Here is a 9,138-nt window from a genome sequence, read left to right on the forward strand (position 1 = left end):
GAATTTTAGAAATATGTGATAGAGAAATAAAGGAGAATTTTTAAAAAAGAAAGTCAGTGCTTCCTAGTACTTTTTGACAGAGGCAGTAAGGGGAAGGAAATAGTCTTGAGAACTCAGGGAAATAATGACCCTTGCTCTCAATTAAATCAACTTTGCTTTCTTTTATGGCCAGCTTTTTTAAAAAAAGATTTTAAAAAAAGATTTCATTTAAAAAAATGAATCTTTTCTCTGAGAGATAGTTGACTGGTATAATCTGCTGAATGGGTATTGCAAATAAATGCAAATATACTTTATATAGTTTCAATGCATGTAAACTTCGTATTTTGGAGCCCAAAAAGATAAAGTCTGACACTGCTTCCACTGTTTCCCCATCTATTTGCCATGAAGTGATGGGACCAGATGCCATGATCTTCATTTTCTGAATGTTGAGCTTTAAGCCAACTTTTGCACTCTTCTCTTTCATAATCATCAAGAGGCTTTTCAGTTCCTCTTCACTTTCTGCCATAAGGGTGGTATCATCTGCATATCTGAGGTTATTGATATTTCTCCTGGCAATCTTGATTCCAGCTTGTGCTTTTTCCAGCCCAACGTTTCTCATGATGTATTCTGCATATAAGTCAAATAAGCAGGGTGACAATATACAGCCTTGACGTACTCCCTTCCCTGTTTGGAACCAGTCTGTTGTTCCATGTCCAGTTCTAACTGTTGCATCCAGATTTCTCACGAGGCAGGTCAGGTTGTCTGGTATTCCCATCTCTTTCAGAATTTTCCACAGTTTATTGTGATCCACACAGTCAAAGGCTTTGGCGTATACTGTATACACACACATAAATACACTCGGAGGAAATGTATGACAGAACAAACATTATACTAGTTTAGGGGGAGGTCCTGAATTGATGAAGTAATTTTGAATAGGTATTACAAGACATAACAATGTTGTTTTAAGATAAAAGTGAGAGAATTGCAGTAAAAATCCATGAGTAATTATGCAAAAAAGAAATATGGGTGGGTCCCTGCTGTTACAGCACGTGCAATAGTCAACCCAAAATGGATTAGAGAATTAAATGTAATTCTTTAAACTGTAAAAACTAGAAGAAAACATAGAGGGAAATATCCTTGACATTGGCAATGATTTTTTGAATGTGGCACCAAAAGCCCAGAAATCAAAATATACAAAAATGTACAAGTGGACTATATCAAAATGCTTCTGCACAGCAAAGAAAACTGTTATCAGAGTGAAAAGACAACTTGTGTTTGGGAAAATATTTGCAAATCATACATCTGATAAGGAGTTCATGTCCAAAACATGCAAGGATCTCAAACATCCTAGTAGTAAAAAGTATCAAAGAAGTTGATTTAAAAAATGGGAAAAGGACTTGAATAGGCATGTTTTTTCCCAAGGAAGACATACAAATGACCAACAGATATATAAAAATATACTCCACATCACTAGTCATCAGGAAAGTGCAAATTAAAGCCATAATGAGGTATGGACTCTTACTTGTTGGAATGACTATTGTCAAAAAGACAAAAGATAACAAGTGCAGTCAAAGATGTAGAGAAAAAGGACCCTCATACATTTTGGGAAGGAAAATTGTCATAGGCTTTAATGGAATACAGTTTGGAGGTTTCTCTAAAAACAGAACTACCATATGATTCAGTAATTTTATTTCTGAATATGTATCCAAAGAAAATGAAATCAGTACATTGGACATTCTAAATGTCCATTGATGAATGAATGGATAAAGAAATTGTGATATATCTTTATCTATACCTATAATTTTAGAATGAAGGGAATCCTGTGTTTTGCAACAACATGGGTGAATATGGAGGATAGTGTGCTCAGTCACCGAGCACAATTGTGTTCAACTCATTGTGACCCCATCAGCCGTAGCCTGCCAGGCTCCTCTGTCCATGGGATTTCCCAGGCAAGAATACTGGAGTGGGTTACATTTCCTCCTTCAGGGGATCTTCCCGTCCCAGAGCTTGAACCCATATCTCTTGTGTCTCTGGTATTGAAAGTGGATTCTTTATCACTAGTGCCACCTGGTAAGCCCCCGGAGGACATTATCCGAAGCAAATGAGCCAGGCGTTAAAAAGACAAACACTGCAGGACCCCACTTACATGTGAAATCTCAAAAAGTCAAATTCATAGAAATGGTGAGTAGACCGGGGACAGGGAGGTGTGGGAAACAGGGAGATGTTGGTCAAAGTGTGTGAAGTTTCAGTTATGCAGGTTTGAATAAGTTTGAGAAACCCAAAGTGCTGCATGGTGATCATAGTTAATGATTATATTATATTGGAAACTTGCTAAGAGAGTAGATCTCAGGTGATCTCAACACAGGCCCGCACACACACACACACACACACACACACACACACACACACACGATGATGATGTGAGAAGGTGGATGTGTTAATTAGCTTGGATATAGTACTCACTTGCACTATATATCGGAGAAGGCATGTGAAAACACCACCCTTTACTTCTTGCATGGAAAATCCCATATCTGAGAGGGCCAAAAATGGGCCAATGTTCTTGGGGTTTGTGGTTTACAGAAGAGTTGGAAAATAAATGTCTGCAGTTTTACTTTAAATTATTCAGCATATTAAATACTACAATGTTAGGATTCCAGTACTCTTGCCAGAGACTTGAAAGGGGATGGATTCTATAAGTAACTAGGGCACACAGAGTCGGACACAACTAAAGGACAGTAGCATCTTGTTGAATATATATGTGAATATCAAAACACTGTGTTTTATTTTTATACACCTCAGTCATATCTGATTTAAAAATCAAGCGTCTTTTCTTGGGTTGCTGAAGTTGGAGGTTTTTTGACTATACAAATATGGACAACTGCAAATAAATGAAAAATTATTCAGTATTATAAATACTGTCATTAATTATATTCTAGTTTATAGATACTTGGAAAATAATGGATTTAAATTTCTATTAGAAGGCTATATTAAGGACAGTGCTTCTTGTTACTAAAAGAGTCAAAACTTTAAAAGTATTATTTTTAGAAGGACAATGAAAGATTTATCCAAGAAAAGCATCTTTCCTTGTTATACTGAAGTTGGACTGGGTTCAACTGATGACAGAGGGATGGGACAAAAATAATTGTATAGAAAAAAAAAGGGGGTTCATAAATGGCATTAATTGTATTTAATATGTTTATAAATAGAAATAAATGATTCTTTTAAGTTTTTATTAGAATGTTATATTAATTAGTCTGTTATTAAAATAAATCAAAATTAAAAAACATAACAAAATGAAACAAAGAAAAATCCCTTTTACATTTAACCTTTTTATAGTTCAACTTTTTTTCAGATAAAATCACCTTCTTTAAATCTTTAAGTTTAGAATTTATTTTTAAGTTTAATTTCAGGACAAAATTTATTGAAAAGTATAAAGATAAATCCTTTTAACAAGATTTTTTTCCTTTTATATTTGTCTGCAAAAGACAGAGTATTATAATGTTGTTGTTTAGTCACTCAGCTGTGTCTGATTCTTTAGTGACCCCATAGTGAGCCCACCAGGCTCCTCTGTCTATAGGATTGTCCAGGCAAGAATTCTGGGGTGAGTTGCCATTTCCCCTCCAGGGGATCTTCTGACCAAGGGATTGAACCCGTGTCTTCTACATTGGCAGGCAGATTCTTTACCACTGAGCCACTTGGGAACCCTGGTGTTATAATATTTTCTTTCAATTACATTTCCATGATTGATTATGTTATCTTTCTTGAAGGCAGGGACTACATGTTTGTTTGCTTTTGATTTTTAAAATCAGCAATGCCTATTTGTCTTACCATTCATATATCTCTAATATTCTTGTCAGAGCACTACTTGATAAAATTTATGGAATTAGATAGGAATTTCACATTACCAGAAAAGCTGCAATTTCTGAGATTTTATGCCATCTTCCCTAAAGGATACGAAGAGCACCTCAGTATTCAAAATAAAGAAATCAAACAATATTAATATTAATTCTAAAATTATATATTATCTATGTTAAACAAGGTTCTAAACACTTTATGTGTTTTAACTTATTTTGCAAATTATTCATAGAATGCTTAAATACAGTTGCTATTTGCCGTTTTAAAAAACAATTTTACTTCTTAGAGAAATGTATATCTTATACACTTTTTATTTTAGTTATCTGAGGTTTAAGAAAGTTTCCCACTGCCCTAGGCAGGTTTTTATCTCTTTCAATTGTTTGAGGTTTGAGTGAGATGATATCCATAAAATTATCAACCCTGTGCCTGGAATTCAGCAAGAACTTGCCATAGTAACCATTCTTTTTATTAAGTTTTGAGAGTGGAGGACAGATGTGGAGGGAATCCTGAGTTCTTGGTGTTGATGGTGCTTTGCACATGTGTCTTTTTGAATCATGGTTTTCTCAGTTATATGTTCAGTAGTGGTGATTCTATTTTTAGAAAATTTTTAAAGGAATCTCCATACTGTTCTCCAAGTGGCTGTATCAATTTACATTCCCATCAACAATGCAAGGGAACTCCCTTTCCTCCACACCCTCTCCAGCATTTATTGTTTGCAGGTTTTTTGATGATGGCCATTCTGATCAGTGTAGATTGGCACCTCATTGTAGCTTTGATTTGCTTTTCTCCTGTATGGATGTGAGAGTTGGACTATAAAGAAAGTTGAGCTCAGAAGATTTGATGCTTTTGAACTGGAGAAGACTCTTGAGAGTCCCTTGGACTGCAAGGAGATTCATCCAGTCCATCCTAAAGGAGATCAGTCCTGGGTGTTCATTGGAAGTGCTGATGTTGGAGCTGAAACTCCAATACTTTGGCCATGTGATGCAAAGGACCAACTCATTTGAAAAGACCTTGATGCTGGGAAAGATTGAAGGCAGGAGGAGAAGGGGACAACAGAGAATGAGATGGTTGGATGGCATCACCGACTCAATGGACATGAGTTTAAGTAAACTCTGGGAGTTGGTGATAGCCAGGGAGGCCTGGTGTGCTGCAGTCCATGGGTTCACAAAGAGTCAGACATGACTGAGCAACTGAACTGAACTGAACTGAACTGCAGTGATGCTGAGCATCTTTTCCTGTGTCTCTTGGCCATCTGTGTTTTATTTAGACCTTTGGCCAATTTTTTGATTGGTTGTTTGTTTTTAGATAGTGAGTTGCATGAGTTCTTTGTATATATTGGAGATGAATCCTTGTCATTACCTTGTACGGAAGTGCACCTCGTTGGGAATCACCATTACAAAGAACAGTGAGTGATTTATACTATTTTTGCAAGATGGTGGGGGAATGCCAAATGTTTTAGGCTAATTTTTGACTTGAATTATGTGGCGTGACTAGAAACATGCAAGGTGGAGTAGCTTGCAAAAATATTGCAAGCTCAAGGAACAACATGCTCAAATCCAAGGAGAGGTGCTCATGGTGGAGGCTTTTCCAGGTAATAAGACAGAGCTCTAAGGGTCTGCACCATTGAAAGCACGATTGTGATGACTAGCAGAAGATGTGACTGGGCAGGAAGGCCATAATTTATGAGCCTTTTTGTGTCATGTAGGGAAGCATGAACTCTTATCTTGTCAAGTTCCAAGACTGGTCCGAGGTTACTTAGAGGGACTGTGATTTACAGTAGGATCATAAACAGAACTGAAGTGACTTAGCAGCAGCAGCAGCATAAACAGAAACATTTTTCTTTGATTGAGGTTCTGTTTATAGAAGTGCAAATGACTCAGCCTTAATTTGTCCAGCCTTGTGCGGGGATCTCCTCTATTATGCAGCTCAGTTGGTAAAGAATCCACCTGCAATTCAGGACACCCCGGTTTGATTTCTGGGTCAGGAAGATCTGCTGGAGAAGGGACAGGCTACCCACTCCAGTATTCTCAGGCTTCCCTTGTGGCTCAGCTGGTAAAGAATCTGCCTGCAATGTGGGAGACCTGGGTTCAATCCCTGGATTGGGAGGGTCCCCTGGAGAAGGGACAGGCTACCCACTCCAGTGTTCTGGCCTAGAGAGTTCCATGGACTAGTCTATGGGGTCTCAAAAAGTCTGACACGGCTGAGCCACTTTCACTTTCCTCTATTTTGCAAGAGTATTTCATAAATTTAAAAACACAGTCAGTTATTATGACCTTTTCCTTTTTCCTCTCCTTCCAAAAAATGGCCCCTGTACCTGACATAATTACACTTAAGCAGCTTTGACCTCTTGCATTCTCTGAGTATATTGGTGTGACTTGCTTAGTTGTGTCTGACTCTGTGATCCCATAGATTGTAGCCCACCAGGCTCCTCTATCCATGGAATTCTCCAGGAAAGAATACTGGAGCTGGTTGCCATTTCCTTCTCCAGGGGATCTTCCTAATCCATGGATAGAACATGGATCTCCTGCATTGGCAGGCAGATTCCTTATCATCTGAGCTACCAGGGAAGCCTCATTCTCAGAGTGGTCCTTAGGGATCCTAGACACACAGTGACATTTTCTGCCCCTTTGCCTTAGTTCCCCTCCATCTTTTGTTTCAAGGTCGGGCATGTGTGGATGGCACTGAGCAGGTGTTTAGATAGAGGAGGGCTCTCCTATCTCACCTGCAGGTGGTGAAAGCCTCCAAGTCACAGGATAGGAGTGCCGGGGTCCATCCCCGACAGATCCAGGGAATTCAAAGGGGAGACAGCGTCAGTGAAACAATAGCTTAATTAAGTATTAATTAGAAATATAAAGTGTGGTTAAATAGGGATAGCTCAGTAAGAAAATTCATTTGAGAAAAGAGGCTGAATAGCTTGGTTTACGTGGAAAACCAAAAAAACTTCAAGCCAAGAAGCTTGCGCCACCTACACAGGCCACAGGCATCTTCCCATTCTCCTGAGGGACAGGAGACACTAAGGCCTCCCCAGTCAGATCTTAGAAGCCCAGGCAAAATTAGTAGGCTTGGCGGGCCTCTGCGCTCCAGATGGAAATTCAGCCAGAAGGTGAAAGAAAGAATGACATGGAGAGACCAAGCTTTGGTGAGCAAGGCCCGTAGCTTTATTTTCAACAGGGGCTTTTATACCCTAAGTTGCACATAGAGGATAACAGGGGGTGTGAAATCATGCAGTCAGTAGTCTTTGATCCTTATCTAAACCAGGGTTTCTTTTCCACAAATTTATCATATACAAATGGTTTAGCTGATTTACATCATCTTCTGGCCAGAAGGCCTGTTAACATTTTATGACTCTGATAAAGGTTTGTCAACCATAAGACTTATTTTTTCTAAGAGTAATTATTTTAAAGTTTGGTGCCATCCTCCGAAGGTGTTAGATAAAGTTGCATTCCTATAGGGCAGATGTGCAGCGGGTTTACAACAAAGGAAAGAATTTATTACCGTAAGGGTCTAAAGTTGCTAACACCAAGGCCACTACTTATTTTTTCTACATACCACGTCTATTAATTAATACACATTCAAGGATACAATACAGGGGATGTGGAAACTTGGCAGCAAGCATTGGCTCATCAATGAAATCTTCTACTAGTTTTATTCTGACAGCTTCTAACTCTCCGAGAGGCTCTAAGCTATTTGAATATCTTAAGCTTCCCGTGCCTCTCAAAGCTGGGAGACTGTAAACAATCGTATGCATAGCTGTAGGAGTCCAGGTAAACTTGTCAGGCAAGTTAGAGAGCTATCTGAGAGGTTTGGATTTAAACACTCCTATTATGCCCAGGAACTTTATTAACTGGAGCTGTAAGTTAACTCCTTTTCAGAGAGAGCAAGATGGTGGTGGGGGACAGCCCCCCGTAAAGTCAGAGGTGAGAGCACAAAGCAGTAAAGTAGGCAGACTCTGGTTTTGGGGGTAGATGCTCGAGAATATCCAGGGGGACTCCTGAGGCTTGATCCCACCTTTGCGTATGCCGAGCCTCCTTCCTCATGACCTTTGCCACGGGCGGAGTTCCTCACGCTGGGTCCTGGCATAGGAGTGACTCATAGGTTTTGTAGAGACTCTAAGACCACTTTGCCTGACCAAGTACTATTTCTTCCTTTTTCCTTCCAGGTCTCAGATGAGAATACTTGAGTACATCATCAAAAAGCATTTTTAAAAAATTGACAAAAAGTTTTATATATTTAAGATGTACGACATGATGCTTTGATATACGTATACATTGGGAAATGATTATCACAATTAAGCTAATTAACACATTCATTACTTCATATAGTTACCATTTTTTGTGAGTGATAAGAGCACTAAAGATTTATTCTCTTAGCAAATTTCAAGTATATTATATACTTGTTTTCTACAGTACTTTTTAAAAACTAGTTTTAATTGGAGGATGATTGCTTTACAGTGTTGTTTGTTTCTGCCATAAATGGGCATGAAGCAGCCACAGATATGCCTCCATCCCCTACTCTCGCACCTCCCTCTCCCTTCCCCACACCATTCCACCTCCCCACCCCATCACGTCTCCTCACCCCACTCCACCCTGTCCCTGTAGGTTGTCACAGAGCCCCACACCCCTTTAGCTTGTCACAGAGCACTGGGTTGAGCTGCCAATGTCATACAGCAGATTCCCACTGGCTGTCTAGTTTGCCTATAGTAATGCATATGGTAATACATATGGTAATGTATATGCTTCGGTGCTCCCCTCTCAGTTCGCCCCACCCCCTCCTGCCCCCACTGTGTCCACAGGTCTGTTCTCTATGCGTGTGTCTCTGCTGCTGCCTGCAGAGATGCAGAGGAGCCTGGCGGGCTCCAGTCCACAGAGTCACAAAAAGCTGGACATGGCTGAGCGTCTGAGCACAGAGGTTCATCAGTACCAGTTTTCTGGAGCCCATACATATGCATTAATATACAATGCTTGTTTTTCCCTTTCTGACTTACTTCACTCTGTTTAGAAGGTTTAGGTTCATTCAGCTCCTTAGAACTGACTCAAATGTGTTCCTTTTAGTGACTGAATAATATTCCATTGTGTATATGTACCACAGCCTCTTTATCCATTCATCTGTTGATGGGCATCTAGGTTGCTTCCATGTCCTGGCTATCGCAAATAGTGCTGCAATGAACACTGGGCTACGTGTGTACTTGCATTATTATTTATTACAGTCATCATGTTGTATATTGGATCCTCAAAGCTTCTGGATCTTTAAACTGAAAAGCTGTACTCTTGGACCAAAGTCCTCCCATTTGCAGCAATGCCCAGT

This window comes from Bos mutus, chromosome 15 (assembly GCF_027580195.1).
Source record: "Bos mutus isolate GX-2022 chromosome 15, NWIPB_WYAK_1.1, whole genome shotgun sequence".
NCBI classification, from domain to species: domain Eukaryota; kingdom Metazoa; phylum Chordata; class Mammalia; order Artiodactyla; family Bovidae; genus Bos; species Bos mutus.